The sequence below is a fragment of the Patella vulgata genome, chromosome 2 (assembly GCF_932274485.2).
Source record: "Patella vulgata chromosome 2, xgPatVulg1.2, whole genome shotgun sequence".
In the NCBI taxonomy this organism is placed as follows: Eukaryota; Metazoa; Mollusca; class Gastropoda; family Patellidae; genus Patella; species Patella vulgata.
The window spans coordinates 35,927,506-35,948,456 of NC_065880.2; the positions used below are offsets into that span (position 1 = coordinate 35,927,506).

At 37.1% G+C, this 20,951-nt stretch overlaps 1 long non-coding RNA gene across 1 annotated transcript; it reads right to left on the bottom strand.

The window, feature by feature from the left end:
• Window positions 1-993: 993 nt before the first annotated feature.
• On the bottom strand, window positions 994-20,001 carry LOC126811549 (uncharacterized). Its single transcript, XR_007675636.2, has 4 exons — window positions 19,070-20,001; window positions 5,257-5,313; window positions 2,197-2,276; window positions 994-1,133 (listed from the first exon to the last, which is right to left on the bottom strand). It is a non-coding gene; the product is annotated as an uncharacterized LOC126811549 (long non-coding RNA).
• Between the last annotated feature and the right edge of the window lie 950 nt (window positions 20,002-20,951).

The following is a 20,951-nucleotide window of genomic DNA, read 5'->3' on the forward strand; positions in this document are numbered from 1 at the left end:
TCGAAATAACAATTGTAAACTGTTCGTAATTATTATTTTGGTTTGGTAATGAAAGGTTCCAGGGTTCGTCCGTCCCCCCGAAAAGTTATGACAAATCCACGCCCTTGGATAGGGGTAGCAATTATAGGAGATTGTGGATACCGCAGCGCCGCTCTTTGGCAAAATCTCCCTCATAGGACACTGAACGCATATGCCCATCTTCATCATACTGGTCGATGCAGAAAAGTAAGGACATAAAACGATTTCATTTCAAATTTAAGAATATGATTCGAATATATAGAAAACTAAAACTGGTTGTCTACCTTTGTATGATCACTGTTTCCAGGCAACCGAGCACCCTATTATGCGAGTATGCAATGGTGTCATATCTGTTTCAGGTGGAATTAGTATGTGCCTAATTTTAGCCTTTCAATATTTCCCCCAGGTGTTGCATTGGTGTCTAGAAACTAGCAGACGGTTTTTTTTACTATGTAATCGCTGGCTCTCAGTAAAAAGATAGAATGGCTAAAGAAAGCCTAATTTATTTTCTATTCCAATTTTTCATAATTAGGTTTGCCTGAATCTCCGATTTAAAAAATATTAGCACATGCGAAACAATGGCAAAGTTATTAAATTTACATTAAAAGCGCAGATTTAATAACTTAACCTGGTGTAATATAAAATATTTAAAGTGGAATTACATGAAATCACATTGTGGATGTTCGGGAGCGCCATTTTCTTTCCGCTAAATTGCGCAATGATTGTCTTATTTGTAATTTGGCGGCAACAGCCGGTCTTTGCATTATCCAAGTTAATTTTTCTCTCTTTTTATGAACTATTTTTATTTGTCTGTATAATGTATGGAATGCTTCTTCGACACTTTCTACGTCCTCACTAGCAGACACTTCACACATGGTACAGTTGTGTTCTGCCGTCCAGTTTTCCGATTCTTCTAAAGAAACTTGTCGCATGTGAATCAGATCGTTCTTGTTGCCAACTACAACGATTGGAATGCGGTCGTCTTCCCTAGATAATCGAAGACTTTCAACTAATTCTTGAACAGAAATAAAACTATCTCTATCTGTGACAGAATAAACCAATAAAAAACCATCTGCCCACGTGATCGGGTCTTCTTTATATTGGTGATGGGAATGCTGAAATAGAGATTAAATAATAGAATAATAATTTAAAAAAAGAGAGAGGGGGGGGCTTTAACGTCCACTCGACACAAACTAGGTAATTTCGGGACTAACACATGGTTAAAATTTAGGGGTCTTTAGCAGTGGGAGGACCCGGTGAAACCCCACGAGGTTGGGCAGGCGACCCTACTCCGCTATAAATCTAATTAAAACACCGATCCTATTTCGTTTCGTTTTTTATAGTTTAAAATTTCGTTTCACTTGTCTTTACTACAATAGGATCTTGAAGAGTTGTTATATTACCGGCGTTTTGGTTGAAGTGAGTGATCGTGCCATGCACGGAACTGTGGGTAAATCAGTAGAAACGTCAACGCTGATTGATTAATCAATGTCTAACGTCATAGGTTCAAAAGCCGCTCGTACTTGTCAGATCTTCATGGAGTGTAAGGCCATCGAAAGTATAAAATAAACGAAACGAAATATAGATCTGTATTTTAATCAGATTGCGGCGCTATGGTCTACTCTTATTTCGAATACCAGCTGCCACGGGTTCTATAACGTGCACGCCAACGTATACACGTGACCTTGTTTTTTTGGGCCATCCGAACAACTAGACGTTGTTTCTTACAAGGCCTACCGCCCTGCTCCAGTGACACGTTAGAACCACTCAGGAAAATCCTAAAGAACTCCTGGTTAGAGGAGCATCGCCTTACTAACTGGAACGCAGGACTGCTGTCTAGTCGTTCGGATGGGACGAAAAACCGAGGTCTGGTGTACACATTGGCGTGCACGTAAAAGCTTCCTTGGCAGTTAGAATTCGATATAAGAGTAGGCCATAGTGCCGCTTATTGCTTGGGACAGCAAAACCAGATCTGGAGAGCACATTGCCCTGTAGTTCTTTTTTAATTATTTCGGTGCCTTTCTTTTGAATAAGATTGTCGTTTTATATGTCCTCTGCGATAATATTCGCGATAGAGGCTATAGAGTATAATGGATTTTTTTTTTTAAATTTGGTGTGAACCATTGGGGTTATGCGAGAATGCACCTTATTGATTTTCAAAAAAGCACCATTCCTTACCGTGTAACTCCAAACTGTGTCCATAATATGTATAGTAACTTGTTTACTATCTATAGTGGTGGTATGTTTAAATATATCATCTGCAAAAGGTCAGTTAAAATAATCAAGATTGCTAAGCAATGAAACATAAGTCGTGAAGTTTATACCTAATACTTACAAGCGTCAAATGGAAATGTAAGAAACCGTGATGTGTAGCAAGCTGACAGTGCTTCGTGACAGAGGTAATGGTGCTACAAAAAGAGCTTACCCAATAAATTTGAACAGAATCTCAAAAACTCTGATTTGTATGGTGGCTGATTGGTATCATGTCGTAATGTCGTGATGTCGCCTTTCATAACGCGACAACCCGACACCACGACATTTTTACCCGACATCACGACATTTTTACCCGACATCACGACATTTTTACCCGACATTACGACACTAAAAATGTCGTAATGTCGGGTAAAAATGTGATGTCGGATAAAAATGTCGTGTTGTCGTGATGTCGGGTTGTCGGGTTGTCGTGATGTCGGGTTGTCGGGTTGTCGTGATGTCGGGTTGTCGCGTTATATCTTGACCATATTCGTTTAAAAAACAATTTAAAACACATTTATTTAATCAGGCTTTTAACTGACTCTGTATACAATCGTTAACATGTTCATAATCTTGTTGTTTATTTATGATTTTTGATCATGAGAGAGAGAGAGAGAGAGAGAGAGAGAGGTTTAACGTCCACTCGACACAAACTAGGTCATTTCGGGACTAACATATGGTTCAATTTTATTTCAATAATTCGCTCGCGCGTAGGGGTCTTCAGCAGTCGGAGGAAACCGGGGGACCCGGGGAAAACCCACGAGGTTAGACAGACGACCCTACTCTTTGTCATGTACAAGCTTGGGCTGGAAACCACACCACTTGACTCAATGACAGACACGCAGACAAGGGCGGCTTCATAATATGTTCACATTATGAAATGAAATGGGGTTTAACGTCCTACTGTTCTGCTCCGACTGAGCTAATGAAGACGGTTCACATTATGAATGTGGACGTATACAAATGGATACGAATGCAACTCAAACTGCACTGTGAGTGTCATAGGCGTACGTGGCCGAACTTGTTTGGGGGGCCAGCATATTTCCCGACAAATATATTTCTTTAGAGTCCGCGGGCGGCGAAGCCGTCCGCCCGCGGGCGCCGGAGGCGCTAAGCGTGTGACGGGGGGTCTGGGGGGCCTCCCCCATAAAATTTTGAAAACCAGACGGCCGTAGACGCGATTTCCAGGCATTTCGAATACTTTCTAGTAATTTGGAGTGGGTAGTAAATTATGTCAGTTGCAGCATAAAAACTGGTAAAAGTCATCTTTAAAATACAAGCTCTATTACTACGAAAACAAAGAACAAGTCGAACGATTTACTTTTGCCACATTTTTCATTTTATGAGACTTCACATTTTTTTATCAGGAAGGCATAAACAGAGAGTTTATACTGCTTTTCAGATCACTTCTATCACTGGGCTCGTCCGGTGCATGGAGTTGGATGCCAGTATACAGGAACACAGTCAAGAACTGAGAAAGGCCATGTGTACGTGCTAGTTCTATTCAGATGGCGTACGTGTTCATCATTGACTGGACTGCTTTCTTTCCGCTTCCATATTATTAAAAATATTCAAAACCCGACAGACGGCGCGACGCTTCCCGACAAACTGAGCATTCATTCCCGACAAGACCATAGCCTTCCCCAAGGCCATACCCCTACCCCCACCCCATTTTCAACAACTCCTCGGCTAATGACAGATCTCACAAGATCTCACAATTCTGAGCTCTTTTCAGATTTCTATTTTTTTTCATGAAAATATTTGGGGGGGGGGGGGGCGGTGTCCCCCCCCCCCCCCGCCTCGTACGCCTATGGTGAGTGTGAATCTACTTCCACTTGATCAACCATTTTCTTAATTGCCAGTTTTTTGTTATGAATATCATCGTGGCCGCTTATAACATTGATCATGGAAGTCGACAACCCGACATCACGACAACCCGACAACCCGACACCACGACATTTTTACCCGACATCACGACATTTTTACCCGACATCACGACATTTTTAGTGTCGTAATGTCGGGTAAAAATGGCGTGATGTCGGGTAGAAATGTCGTGATGTCGGGTTGTCGTGTTGTCGGGTAGAAATGTCGTGATGTCGGGTTGTCGGGTTGTCGCGTTATGAAAGGCGACATCACGACATTACGACATGATACCAATCAGCCACCATTGATTTGCGGGTTTTACAAAAATAGATTTCAATGTCAGGCACAATAGCAACTACTGTGAATTTGGATACGGATCAAGGATTATGCGGGCTTGCAAACAACCCGAATATTTGGCAAATTAGCAATACCCGGGAACGTGCTCATGTGAAGTGATATTTTCATAATACGACAACTGAATTGTCTGGGATTAAATGTTCCCGAAAAGTGAATACACTCTCCGAAATGCATTAATAGCGTCCTGCCCTAGCAAGTAATACACTATAGTATCATCCATTAAACATTCTTTCTAGAATGGGGATGCCATATTTGTTAACTATGATTGATATCGGATATGCCGATTCGCAAATATGACTGGCGCATGTCTATTGACACCACTTGTTAATTAAAGATGATTAAAGCTGCGAGAATATTTTACTCTAGTAGATGAATTCATCTTAAACATGGTGTTAGATTAGAGCGTAAAATCAATATGTAAAGAAAGGAACGTATTAGTAGCAAATTCCCCATCTCCCATGATATGTACGAAACTAATCAGTCTAGCTATTGATACACCGTGTGCGCGTGTCAAAGTTGATCAAAAACATTCAATAGAGAAGCATGATCCTATCTCAGGTTTGACGACGCTTCATCTATAGAGGCTTGTTTCTCCGAAAGGTTAATGAAAGTAAACTTGGTGGGTGGCATTATACTTCAGATTGGTGGTCGAGAAATTTCACCCGGTTTTGTACGGAATTGGATAAAGGGTGATGTCAAAGTCATTTCCTTGTTACGTTCTTGGTCATTAGATTTGATGCCTAACTGTGAAGAAATTGTACTCACCCATTTCTGGATCATAATCTCCTATAAATCTTTTGGTGAGATAACGTACAATTAAAGCTGAAAAACAGGATATGTTGAATTTGAGATAAATGATTTGAGATAAAAATAGTATTTCTAATTCTAACGATAGATGTTCATGTTATTCGATCCCCACCCACACTTTGATCTTGGCCCCAGGGCCCATGAGAACGTGTTGGCAGCTGAGACACTTGTCCAGGGACGCGGAGCCTAGAGGGGCCCGAAAGTCTGGCAAGTAATTTTTTTAAACAGGTAATCGGGGCATAATCCGGGCCTGTAGAACGTCACAATGATTGTGAGTGCGCTCTGCCACTAGTAATCATGTACACGGTTGTCTATAGCTCTAGGTGGGCTGACTGGTATCCGATCATTAAAAACGAAACCGAAAGCGAAATTTTTACTTTCGTCTTCGTTTCGTTAAGCACTAAATATCTCGTTGTTTTTCAATATTTGTTCCAATTGCGGACTTTTTCCGATCAAAGTTAGCGTGGGTATTGTTTTTCCATTTTTTTTTCTTGCACAAAATTTCCTGTCAAAATCGTGTACATATGATTATTATTACATCAGTAAAACTAAAACGTAGTACATGTATTTAGTATGTCATTATGTTGTTTTGTTAAATCTCAGTATCTGCGTTTTATTAAAGTGACCCTCAGTTAACCCAGATATACGCCAAAATGACGCTATAAGAGAGCATGTATCTTTCAAAAATGTTCGAGTCTAAAGGAGGACACCCCACCCCCTACCCCTCGCCGAGTTGCTTGTCCCAGGGCCCGCCGGGCCTTGCCACAGGCCCTGATTGACCTGCTTGGTCAGGTTCTCTGGATTGTATGTGTTGATTTGTTTATAGACGAGACTTCCGTCATCTATTTATACCATAGATAATGCCAGTGTATAATCCATTTCATCGAGAATATAACATAAGAACGACACTAAAATTGGTGAACAAACCGACTTGTCTTTCAAAAGCAAATGTAATTGTAGGCAAACCCACAAGACTATAATCAGCGATTTATTGTAGCGCATTATTTGCTCCGAAAATAGCATCACATGACATTAATTTACATGTTTAAAGAGGCGTTATGTAAGAGCTAATTCTGCCTATTGCAGGTTTATATTTTGGCTTCAAATGTTATATAAACTATATAAACTATTATTTAGACATTTATTCACATGACAAGTCTATAATCATCTCTCCAGATCATCGAATGGCGGAGATTTAAACGGATTAAAAGGCGTTCGCCATTTAATGATTTAATTCAAAAATGGCGCATCGAGGCTAAATATCGAATAACGAGTACCTTATAATAAACATTATAAATATGCTACATCTTGTCAAAACTTCAAACAGTGATTACTTCGCTCAGAATATAGTAATTTGAATGAAATTTTCTGTAATATCCATTTTGCATTATCTATTTTCGAACTATTATAGTAAGAACGGTCAGTTCTTTTTCCAAATAATAATAATAATATGCCCATTTATAAAGCGCCATATCCACAAAACGAGCTCTTGACGTTTTAAATCTTACATAATGTATCTTTAATATCATAATAAATACATGTAAGATATTCATTCACCTAATGAACATTTTATACACCAGCTCCAACATTCTACTTGAATCTGAAGCAGGGTTTTATGGTTCCTAAGCACAAAATACTGATCATCGAACTTGGTCTTAACCTGAGCATAAATGTTGATTATCGAACCTAGTTGAGGTATTGATGTAATGAAACTATACATCAAGTTTCATCACTCTCACTCAATTAGAATTAAAGTCATAGCTTCCCAAAGCATCAACCAATCAAATTGCTTTTCTCTGCTTAGCCTAAACAGAAAATGCTCACCATCAAACTCCATCGAGTCATTTGAACATATGACGGATAGACAGACAGGTATTGGTGAATATTGTTTTCGGAGTTTCCATCAAATAGTCGTAACTGTGCACGGGGCTTTAAACGCGATTTGGCGATTTCCGGATCGGAGGGACGTTAATTTGTTTTTCTACTTGTCAAATTGACCTAGACAAAATAATACGTCCACCAGAGTAGTTTGACATTTTTGATTTAAATAGATTTCCGAGATAAATATGTGATATCCGCTATTTGATAACATATTTCCGTTTCACAAGCTACAAGTGGTATATTTTGCGAGATAGAAAGTCATTAAGGCTGACAAAACATATCATTATATATCGACTTCATTGAAATGAAATGGGGTTAACGTCTCTGAATTATCCTACTAATTTACTAATTTACATATAGGAACTGGAAATGAGAGAGAGGGAGGGGGGGGTAACGTCCACTCGACACAAACTAGGTCATTTCCGGACTAACATATGGTTCAATTTTATTTCAATAATTTGCTTGCGCGTAGGGGTCTTTGCACGTGAGGAAACCCGGGGACCCGGAAAAAAAACACGAGGTTGGACAGGCTAACCCATACTTCTTGTCACGTACAACTGGGGAATCGAAGCCACGCCAGTGAGTTAGATTTTATATAATTTATACTTTGTTTTAAAAATAACGACTGAAAATTTTTTTTAAGTTTCTGGGAAATCGTTCTGATATTATAGTTAGTCAAGAAATAGGGTTCAACGGTCACTCAACACAAACTAGATCATTTCGAGACTAACATGTGGCTCCATTTTATTTCAATAATTCGTTTGCGCGTAGGGATCTTTAGTAGTGGGAGGAAACCGGAGGAGCCAGAGAAAACCACGTCACTTGACTCAATGACAGACTTGTGGTTTAACGCACACTAGACCACCCAACCCCGTAATCATTACATACCCCACAGATACGACACAATTTGCTAGATCATTATGCTATAATCATATTCCATGTTTCCATTTGTTATCGTATCTGCTTCTAATTTAAAATTCTCCCCAACTTATTGCACAGGTAGAGATATATATAAACGTCTGGTTCAGTAAGTGCATCTTACTTTGAAAAAAAGACTCTCTGACATACCTTACAGAAAATCATTAAAGTTCAGGCCAGGTGGTTCATATATATTGTTAAAGTCAAATATGTGTACTATTTTAATGCAAACATTGTTTTTGGTGTCTAATTAAGCACAATATTATTACTACTATGTCAAAGGGAAAGGAAGATGGTGGTTGTGAAATCAAAGAAACCAACGGAAACGTAAAATGGTCGTAACTTGCTTGCATTTATTTTCTAAAACCAAGAGTACTTTAGATTGTAAATAGTCTTAAACTCTATATTGAACCCACTATTCAAACACGTTGGGGTTTTAAGAAGAAAATGGTGAAAGATGACAGCCGGTAATAATGCCACATCGACATACACATAATCGAGACCTAAATTCGAACGATTCATGACTTACAACTGATTTTCTGAACGAGTTATACCTAATCGGAAATAAAAAGAATTGAAATAGGGCTTAACATCCTACTTTTCTGCTCCATCCAGGCTAATGAAGACCGACATACGCCATGCTGTGTGCTATGATGGATCTTTTACGTGCACGCCAATGTGTACACGGGGGCTCAGTTTTTCATACCACCCGAACTACTGACAAGGGGGAACCATGCCGGAAAATCCACATGATGGGATCGAGTACGCGACATCTAGGTTAGCGAGCCAACGTCCCACCCGCTGAGCCACCGTAGCACCGTGTCTATAAACCACAGATACTGATATGGTAAAAGACTGTAAAGGTAAGGGAGTAAAGGATGAAAATGTACCAATATTGAACCAAATTAAATAATCTATAATCTTTTATTATATTATGCTATTTGTAATACTAGCCCCCCACCCCACACACACACATACCGCCTTCCCCGCAACACACGGACCCCAACCCACCCCTGGTAAAGAAAGGTGAATAGATAGATTTTTTATAGTTAAAATAAGGTGGATACATAGATTGATAAGTTACGTATATAAGACAAGGTTGGGTATTCATTTTATGTACGCCCGGAAAGAAGGGATAGGCATGCGATTCGTTACACGAATAACGTTATGATGTTTCAACACAAATACGAGCCATTCATTGACGTATTTACTATACCTATGGCTGCATTATCTCAGAGAGTGACAGAAATGATTTATTTATCCCCCTTGCTGAAATAATTAAAGTTATAGATAGCATGTTGATTACTATCATATGTTTTTGTTTATTATACTATAGTTCACAGCCGGAAAACATTTTCATATCGACGATGATGAACGTACATAAGATGTCAAGGCAATAGAGGTAAAGAAATGGGGTTTAATTCCATGCAACACAAACTAGGATATATGGTACTATGTTATCTCAATAAATCGCTTAAATAAGTCTTTAGAAGTGGGAGGAAACTGGCGGAACCTGTAAAAACCCACGAGGTTCAGCATGTAAAAGTATGGATCGAAACCATTATACATTTAACTCAAAAAGAGACCACACAGTGCCTCGTCAAGTCTTTAATGTTGATGCATGAACAGACCATAAATCAACCGGATAGTCCATTCTGTTCTATTTATGGCTGTTTACCCTAGTGGCAAACGTACGTCCAAAACATCATTTAATTACTTAAACCGCCTCTACTGGCTCTGTTAAAAGCATTTACAGGCCAGTCGTTCACAAATATCTCAAAGGTCAAAATTTTGAATTATTTTAATGTAAAGACCGCTGTTATTCTTTGATTAAGCAAATCGGGATACAATAATAAAACTTCATATAGAATGGGTTTTGTTTCTTCATTTATCTAAGATTCTGAAATATTGCGTTGGGAAATCAGTACCATCAATGTAATGTTAAATGGCCATAAGTTACACTGTAGAATTGTGTTCCAAATTGTCTTTAATAGAAATACCTTTGATTGTGTATTGTCTCAATAAAATAAAATGGATTGAGGTTTAACGTCCTGCTCTTCTGTACTTTGCGGGAAATTTTGCCCGGGCAGCGGCTTTTCAGCCTTCTTCCAATTCTAACTGCCAATTCGAACGACTGGGATTTTTCCGAGCAACGTATCTGCATTTTTCTGAAAATATCGATTCAATTTAGTGCACGGCAATTAAAAATGGCGACGGGATTGTTACATAGGGAGAAGCAAAGATTGATAGAATATTGTAGTTTGCATGGATTATATAGCGCTATAAAATCTTTAAGCTTTATTCTAGCCTGATGATGATTTATTCACATTTGGTCTGAACCGGTTAAAAATGAATTCTTTCATTTTAATTCAATTTGACAATATTATAGCTCAGGGTCGATCCTGTTTCTCGAAATCTTAACTAAAGATAAAATCCAAATTTTAGTAAATACTTCAATTTTGATTGGCTAAGCACTAAAATATTATCCAATCAAATTACTAAAATTTGGATTTTATCTTAGTTAAAATTTCGTTAAACAGACCCCAGATAGAAATTTTGACAATAAAAATACTATGTGGTCTTCGTTGGAGAAACTTTATTTTTCTATTTGACTGTATATGTATAGACTATAGTTTTTAATAGAAAAAAATATCATTTTTGAAATTAGATTTAGAATGCAGAGATATTTGTTTGACCTATAAGATGCTATACCATAACTTAGTGCCGAAATGACCGGGTTAGTGGCGATTGGACGTGTTTTATGCTAAATAATTTATTATATCATGACAAACTGATAATAAGATCGTATTTCAGTTTCTTGAAAGCGCTTTAAAAAGTGTATAAGTTGTGAATCTTTGAACCTATCGATATTAAAATGTATATAACCCACGTGTTTTAAATCAGAAACTGGCATAAGTTATCATATTGGCTATAGGCTACGGAAATTTACTTTTTATAAGCAGCAGCATAAAGGAGTCTTTGATTCCACATAAAATCAATGTTTATATATATAATCACATGATAAAACATTTAAAATACAAGACAGTGAATAAACATGAAATAACCGTTGCCAAGAATAATATACAAGTTCCAGCGTACTATATAATTCAGGAACAGAAAAAAACGTTATCTCTTTTATGTTTCATGTACTCGAATTGGCGGAGCATTGTCCTTTTTTTGTAGAGGGTCGCCCCAAGAACAACAACAAAATTACTAAGTGCATGCAACCTGTTCCTGGTTCAAAAATAAAATGAAATGGGTTTAACGTCCCACTGTTCTGCACCGACTAGGCTTATGGAAACGGGCATACGCCAGAAGACGGTGTGCTATGAGGGAAATTTTGCCAAGACAGCGACACTACGGCCTACTCTTGTACTGAACTCGAGCTGCCAAGTGTTATTAACATGACAAGCCCATAATCAACTCTCGATGCCATCGGATGACTCCGATTTTAAGTAAAAATAACTGTTCGACCATTTAATGATTTAATTTAAAAATGGTAGAGAGAGGCTACGACTCGAATAATGAGCACCGTGGTTACGATGATAAACAATCTTGTCAAAACTAAAAACAGTGATAACTTCGCTCAGAATAAAGTAATTTGAATGAAATTTTCAATATATTATTTGGCATTATCTTTTTTGAACTAGTATGGCAAGAACGACCAGTTCTTTATCTAAATCTTACATGATGTATCTTTAAGTGTGAAATGAAATGGGGGTTTTAATGTCCTACTGTTCTGCACAGACTGGGTTAAAGAAGACGGAGAGAGAGAGAGAGAGAGAGAGAGAGAGAGACTTCCACGCGCTGAACATTCGGCCATCCAACCCCCGAAGACGGGCATACACCATACAGTGTGCTATGAAGGAAATTTTTCCCGGACAGCGGCACTACGGCCTACTCCTACTCATATTTCGAATTGCAATGTGTACACGGGACCTCGGTTTTTGTCATATTTCTTGGTTGAAATTATATTGTTTAGAATTGTACCTTTAAATGGTGTGATAGATTAATATAGTATTTATTACTGTTTCACGGATCTCACATTAGTTATTGTTTCATATTGATTCCTCATATTACAAATCAATAGGAACAAGGTTCAACTCTGGTAAATCACTAGTTTTACTATGCAGTCAAATTGATTTATGTCAAGGTTTTCAAGCCTTTGTCAAACCATATTGAACACCGATCCATCGTCATTTTTCATATCATTAATCCCAGCGAAGTGCGAAAAACCGGTTTCATAAATCATAATTATTACACTTTTCATTCGACCATACGTTTACGTCAGTGCTAATCCAGGGTGACTATTCTGTCACAAGACCAAATATATTTAATGAAATAAAATTGAATCTGTTCTTTCACTTCTCGTTAACACAATCCGTCGTCCAGTTTGATACAGGTTATTATTTTCCCATTGCATTCTGGGGAGAAACATTTTTCAAGGTAGAAATTGATTTCTAGCTCAATCGGAATTACTTGGTAAGCGCCGTGTACAAGAAAAATGGATTTATGTTCCTATTCGAATATCTTCGTTAAGTCAGCATGTCATACCCGTACCCTGACAAATGTAAGTCGGGTTCAGAAAGCGTCGAAGATTCAGCTCGTTCCAGGGAAATTATGTAATATTTAGATAAAAGGGCTGGCCGTTCTCGCTATAATATTTCAAAATAGTTTCGAATAGTCTGTATCATAAGGTCTGTCGGGTCCCCCGGCTTCCTCTCACTGCTAAAGACCCCTACGCGCAAGCGAATTATTGAAATAAAATTGAACCATGAGTTAGTCCCGAAATTGCCTGGTTTGTGTCGAGTGGACGTTAAACCCCATTTCTTTCTCTCTCTACTTCGAGCGAAGTCATCAAGTAGTTTTGACAAGATGTGTACATTGATCGTAACCACCGCACTGGTCATTCACCGAGTCTTAGCGTCGCTTCTCCATTTTCAAATGAAATCATTAAATGGCCGAACCGTTCTAATCTACTTAAAACGGAGCCACCGTGTGGCATCGAGTGTTGATTATGTGTCATTTAAGGCCCAAGAGAGTCTTGCAATAGACAGCTTTATCTCTAACATAATGCCTGTTTAAGTGTTGTGTTTTAACCACACAAATACACTTAAAAAAATTAATCGATCTTTAAAAATCCAATTATCGATTTCGACGCAATTTATATGTTGATTTATTTTGTCTTCGTTCTTCGAGATTTAATCGACTGCTCAAAAATTATTTTGACCTAAATCAAAGATATTTAGCTCCTTTAAACAACAGTATCTTGATAGTTTTGTAATAAATATCACTAGTTCAGCACAAACCGCTAATGGTAGCATATAGATAGATGACAATAATCGTATGCTGACTAGTTATCACGTTTACACCATCCAATTGGTAGGAAAGGCGTCATTCTTATCGCAAAACCTGGTCCTTTTCACAGATAAATTCCGTTACTTCAGACAATGAATGGTTGAAGATAAGGAAAGAAACTACAGGTGAACAATAACATGCAATCAATTCACATAAAATAACAACAGGTAATGGTATAACAGGTAGGATGATTGTTTAAAGAAGGTAAATCGTTGTTCTTTGGCACATAGAAATAGACACAAATGGGTCGCAACGCAAAAAGAATAATGTAATATGAATGTATATAAACTTATTTACATAGGCTTATTTTGGGCACCAAATGCTGGGAAAATTTGGGCACACAGTTGTATAAAAAAATATTGTGTTCTTGAATGTGTCCAATTTAACAGCAAATTTATTATTATTATGTAACATACTAAGAACCTAACTACATTTTTGGGGCACCAACCACCACCCCCCCCCCCCAGTCAAACATTTCCCCGTACGCCTATGCTTATTTACATTCAATGGTTTCTGTTTTACTGTAATTTCTAATCAGTTATGTTCGGCGAAATACGCGAAGAGTCTGAATTGAATGGCAGTCTTTGGCGTCTGGTTATTTTAGTCTACACCGGTAGTATTCTTCTACATGGGATATGTTTAGCCTCGGTCATCAAGTCGCTTCATACAACTGGCACTCGAAAGCATTCTGGCACACGATTCGTGTCAATTTTAAAATTTTGATTTTGTCTTAAATATTGGATATCGAGCCCAACTTTTCGCGGTAAGATGACAACACCAATGATGCTTTAAATTGACCAATAAGTCGTGTTTGCAATGTCGAAAACTGTCGATGATATTGAGTTAAAGAGTTCTCAATTTTATTTTTTTTATATTTTTTTCATTATTCTAGCGCGTGCTTTCCTCACACCGACTACAGCAAATTAGAGCAAACTATCTGGCATAGATATTAGCCTTTTAAAGGGTGTATAAAATCAATTGCCGACGTCCGGTTCTCTATATATGGTCTCGAGCGACATTTGTAATGAACAAAGCAAACACATCTCACAAGTCAATGCGGACGTAATTAAAATGGCTGATCCAAGGTAAACTTGTAGACTGGCCTAAAAAGGCGGAAACCACTACCGTTCAATTTGGACTGCTCACGTATTTCACCGAACAAGACTGATAAGAAATTACAATAAATAATTTTTAAAAAAATGAATGTTAATCAGTTTATGTATTAGAGATTCTGCTTTTCGAGTTCGACACATTTTCGTCTATTATGGGGTTCTATTGTCTAGAGGTATACACTCTTTAAGAACAATCTGAACGTCACACAATGCCATAATACACATTTACAGGAATCAGATAATGCAACATGAGCTGTTACGATCATTTGTAAAGTTCCTAGCTATACACACTTTAATAACATCCCGAATGTTACACAATGCAAATATACTGAATCAAATAATGTAACATGAGAGAACCAATTATAGTGTAACATAATGGGGAAAAAAGCTATTTCTATAATTACTTATTACATACTTTTCTCTAAGTTGTTTACGTTCAACTATTTCTATTATTGCCAACGCATCCTATTTATTTTCATGGATGGTTTTAGAATGATGTTTATATTTACAACATATTTTCTATAGGGACCTTGTCTATAACTTGTTAATGAGCTAGTTGTCGAGTTCTATTTTTACTTTAATTGCTGTGTTGTTTATTTATGTGTGCGTAACCTGGGGTTTCTTTGTGTCATTTGTATCAACAACCTTGTTCAGTACATGATTGCCGCTGGTCTTTTTCATACAGTGCAACAGTGCTTGTTCATAACAACAAAATAATAAATCGAAACATTAGGTTGCCAGACAAAGAAACATATGCTTCGACAAGCCGCGACATCGTTCGGGTCGCCATTAAAAGAAAGAATGGGGATAAACGTCCACTCGACACAAACTAGGTCATTTCGGGACTAAGCACCTCTAAATCTCGAAACCAAATAAGCTCATTGACTGCTTTCAGTTATGCAATTCTGAGATGAACATTACTCCAGCGCTGAGAGTTCAGTGTTAGATATTGAGTCCCCGGCCTAAAATGGCAGAATTTTATTTTCTGCCCTAACTGAAAAATCATTAAGTATTTATAGTTTGTCTGAATATATAATTGAATGGATGCCAATGTCTGTTATGGTTGCAAATAACTATAATTATATAAATATGTATAAACTGGTTTGTGTAAACGTTTATTCAGATTATTGTAAATGGTGATGATGACGAAATCTGAATTGCGAACCAGTATACTCGTGTACAATCCCTCTTAATCGAAATCCAATGAACAATATTCGTCGATTACCCGCTTTACGATAGACATGTAACGATTTCTAGTCAAAATGAAAGATTAAATTAAGAACCCCGGTTGTCAGATTAATAATGGCGTGGTTAGATAAATACACTAGTCATACATCACGATACAGATTGTTGGTGGCGCAATCATCCGTCGCTTAACTTAGTTTGTTTCACGTTTAGTTATTCTATTTCTTGTGTAGGTCGTCACGATGTCTCGCGTCTCCCGCAATTAATATCATGTTTTTGTTCATATTTGTACTGCATAATCGAAACATTTTTATTTAAACAGCAACTTTAAGAAATAATCCAATTGCTGAAGCGCCACGTTTTAGAGTCCCTGCGTTTTCTGAAAGTACGGGTGTACTATACGGAGCATTACATCATTGCATTACATCATCGCATTAGATCATGACGTTATATACACATAGCAGTTTCGTCTCAATTGCAGCTTATCAGATCAATGATCCTTTATGAAATCTAATTTCTAAATATGTATATAAAAAATTTTTTTAAAAAAATCTGTTAAAACCTATAGCATCTATCACGTTCACAAGGTTTTCGGCATAGGCGGATAACTCAGGTACAGAAGGCTGCGGATTACAGCAGTAGTGAAGACCTGTGATATAATATCAATGTAGCAACGATGTCGCGTTTCTAAAGGATAGTCGCCAAAACAGGGAAAGAGCATCAGATTATGGCGCAGCGACGATAGGTTACAGGAGAATCTCGACACTAACCAGGCTATTTATGACATATTTTATTTCCATAATTCGCTCGCCCACATGTTTGTTTTTAGTCGCGTGAAGAATTTGAAGCGCTTAAAGAAAACCCACGGAGTTAGGCTGGTTAATCATAGATTGAAAATCTATTTACTGTAACATTTTATATAAATATTATTGTGTTTTGAAAATAAAGACTAGTAAAGGATATTAAATTTCTCTGGAAAATCGTTGTGATATTAGTTAGCCGGGTGTGTGTTAACTGTTAAGACTTGTGTGTGAAACCTTGCTCTGGCACTTTAAATAAGTAATCATTACAACACAAATTGGTAGATCATTATCCTATTATTATATTCCGTGTTTCCAATTGTTATCTTTTCTGCTTCTAATTTAAAATCCTTCCCAACTAATTGCACAGGTAGAAATATATACAAATGTCTCTTTCATTAAGTGCATCTTACTTTGAAAAAAATACTTTCTGACATACCATAGAGAAACCCTTTAAATGCTCAGGTCAGGTGGTTTCATATATATTGTTAAAGTAAAAAATTTGCACTATTTTAATGGAAACATTGTTTCTGGTATCTAATTAAAGTGGCATTAGGTAAGATTAGAAATAGAGCTGACAGTTCTAGCTATAATAGTTAAAAATGGATAATGAAAAGAGAACATGTTGAAAATTTCAGTCAAATTACTTAACTCTGAGCCAAGGAATCGGCGATACAATTATAAGCTAGCCTCGGTTGTCATTACTACCGTTGTTACGATAATAAACAAAGTCTCGATTATCAACTTGCGGTTACTGCATCCCCCACAAAACATATTTATATCTACTAAATATCGCAGTCATTTGATGACATCGACAGTTGTTGTAGTCTTGGTAAGTTAATTAATGTGTAACTAATAATTCATATAACATTTTAGGCCTAAATAAGACCTGCAATAGGCAGATTTAACTATTGCCTAACGCATGTTTATGCACACCTGAGTTTAAAAGAATAAACTGGCTCGTACGAAAATGATATCATAATATTATCATTACTATATATGTCTAAGGGAAAGAAAGATGTCAGTGTGAAATCAAAGAAACCAACGGAAACGTAAAATGGTCGTAACTTGCTTGCAATAAAATGTTATTTTCTAAAACCAAGAGTACTTTAGATTGTGAATAGTCTTAAACTCTATATTGAACCCACTATTCAAACACGTTGGGGTTTTAAGAAGAAAATGGTGAAAGATGACAGCCGGTAATAATGCCACACACATAATCTAGACCTAAATTCGAAAGATTATCATGACTTACAACTGATTTTCTGAACGAGTTATACCTAATCGGAAATAAAAAGAATTGAAATAGGGCTTAACATCCTACTTTTCTGCTCCATCCAGGATAATGAAGACCGACATACGCCATGTTGTGTGCTATGATGGAAATTGTGCCTCGACAGCAGCGATACGGCATACTCTTGTTTCGAATTCTAACTGCCATGGGTTGTTACGTGCACGCCAGTGTGTACTCGAGACCTCGCTTTTTTCATACCAATTCAAGCGACTGGCATCTGCTTGGTCCTGCGTCGCTGACTATGGCAAACCAAGAAGGAAAATCTTGTGAAACTTTCGCGGACAACATCGGGTTCGAACCCAGGACAACGAGCCAGCGCCTTACTCACTGAGTCATCGTGGATCCCATCCCTAATCGGTAATCAACATAAAATTTATATGAGAAAACAACAATATATTTGAATTGTTAAGAAGTACAACCGTTGAACAACTATGTGATAGCATAGTCAGTCAGGCAGTCAGTCAGTGTGGTTTAACGTTCGCTTCCACCTTGGGTGATATCGCAGACAATAAAAGACAAGTGGTGTTGGATGTCAAAAATACCGGCAGAGAATACACATCTGGTGGTTTGTAATTAGAAGATCGTTCACCTCAGTGTGCCAAAAAATGGGTGGCACAAATGCAATAAAATACATGTTCATTAAAAAAAAACATAATGTAAAGTTGAATATACATAGGTGATAAATTTAATTAACAAGTCAGTTTACATACATTCACCTGTCAAAAACCATGGCAACTAAATCATATTTCCTCGTGAAATGTACGTTTTTCTATGTCTGACATAAGTTGCTTTTGAAGAACACGTTTACTTTATATGTGGTAAATAATTAGATAAAAACAGTGAATACATATGTTAATATACCTTTGAAACTAAAAGGAACCGCGGCATGATATGGATGGAATTACATGTATATTCATTCCTTTAAACCGTGTATGAATTTTGGAAATAAGTCTTTGAAAGTGAATGTACAGAATAAAACAGAGGAAATATTTGGTCAGGTCATTCCTACATGCTATAAACAAAATAATGCCCCTGTCCAAACTGGGGACGTTATTCCCGACAAAATCCTGAAGTTCTAGGTCGGGTCTCTTTCTGTAAACCGCGGTTAACACCTAACACCCCTCTATCACCTATAATTGGAAGTGGAATACGTCAGAGCAAAGGTCCATGGTCAGTGTGAACAAACTTTAGTGAAATATTAGTACCAAAAACACATGTTTTACCTGATTTTCCCACATTTCTCATCCCTAATACAGCAATATTAACATCTTTATTTATCCCATTAGGATGTTTAGGGTGTGCTTTATCATCCATATTGTTCTAAACTACAATATCAGCTAACTTGAACCACGCACATGTATGTGGTTCATAAGAGCGATATCCAAAGAGTACATGTATAAGTCATGTCCACCATAATAGATCACTGACACTCGCTTTATTCAGCCTGGATATTCCTTGCTAATCATTAGCTAATGCTATATAACACTAATAGGTTAAAGCTGTAAATTATTTTATATAAATGTTATCTAATAGTTTCATATAGTATGACATTTAAGTCTTTTTAGAACCCATTATCTGCTACTAAAAAAGTGATTGTTATATGCCAACTAATTTCTCTAATTAGCACAATTATTATATCACATATTGTAAAACTACGAACACTCAATTCTTCCTGACACAAGAATAACGGTATATAAATCCCAAACATTCAATACTGCTATCACATAAAATGTCTCGTGTTTATTATATTCTCAATTCTCAATGAGTGTGTTTTTACAGAACCGCCGTGATCGGAGAACTTGAGACCTAACACTTAATACAATCCAACATCTGCATAAATATTTAAAAACTCTAGTAATATGAATGTGAAAATAAGAGGAACTCCTTTGAATATTCACAGACTGGTAGACGGAGGCGGAAATTTACTTCTTAACTGATTTTCTAAATGAACACAGTTGAATAATAGCCCACGGGAAGAACTTGTCACATGGAGTGATTAGTAACAGTATACTTGCAGTCAAATATCCACTTCAATTATATCTCAATATGCCGTAGGTCTGTGATTAATTGGCGATCACACATTGACTAATATAACTAGTAGTACAAACTACTGCAACATGACGGGTGTAATGTCATATTGATTGTATAGTTAAACTGTATACTAGATAGAGGAGTCAATGTTAACTATATTATAACGTACTACAAGCATCACTGATACTGATAATAGAATCATCTCACTATGAAAGCGTTCTTCTATCATTTGGCATCTGATTAGTTTGTATAACCTGTTACATGCTTGTACAGGTAACATCTACAGGTGCCCCATTAAAAACGAGCGTATATTTAAAGGGCGTATAACTCTATTCTTTGGAACCTTAAATAGACGAAAATGGCTCGAAAAGCGCGTATTAATATATGAATACTGATTTATGTTCGGTGAAATACGTGAGCAGTCAAAATTGAATGACAATCATTTTCGCCTGGTTATCCAGTCCACACATTTATCTCCTTTTTTTTTATTTTGTCGTATGTGGATTAGCCATTTTAATTACTCCTGCATTGACTTGTGGGACGTGTTTTGCTTTCTTCATTACAAGTGTCGCTCGAGACCACAGAGAACTCGAATTTTAAAATGCTCACAGTCAACTGTGTGTTAAATAATGGATATCAGGAGTACATATTTTCACGATAGGATAACAACATCAATATTGATTGAAATAGACCAATATTGAATTCTAATTCGTGTTTTTAGTTTCCAATATTATGGATATTTCCAGGGCTCCGGAGCGCTCAGAGGTCCATCGGTCCCTATTGGAAAAACATAATTTGCCATATATATATTTTTTCAAAATAATAAAATTCTTCTTCGCATCCACTGAGAAATATATTGATCTATATCCAAGGAGAAAGTGGGGTGTGGGGCAGGTGAATTAAACTAGTTTCGTTTTTTCATCATGTCACGTATTCTTTACCGTGATGGTATAGCCAACGGAAACCAGTTGGTATGAGGGCCGAGAGCTACTCAATCCGCCTCTGGATTCTTTTGAGTTAGAGCCCTGTAATGAATCATATTATGTTGGAAATAACCCAAGATTAACCAAATTA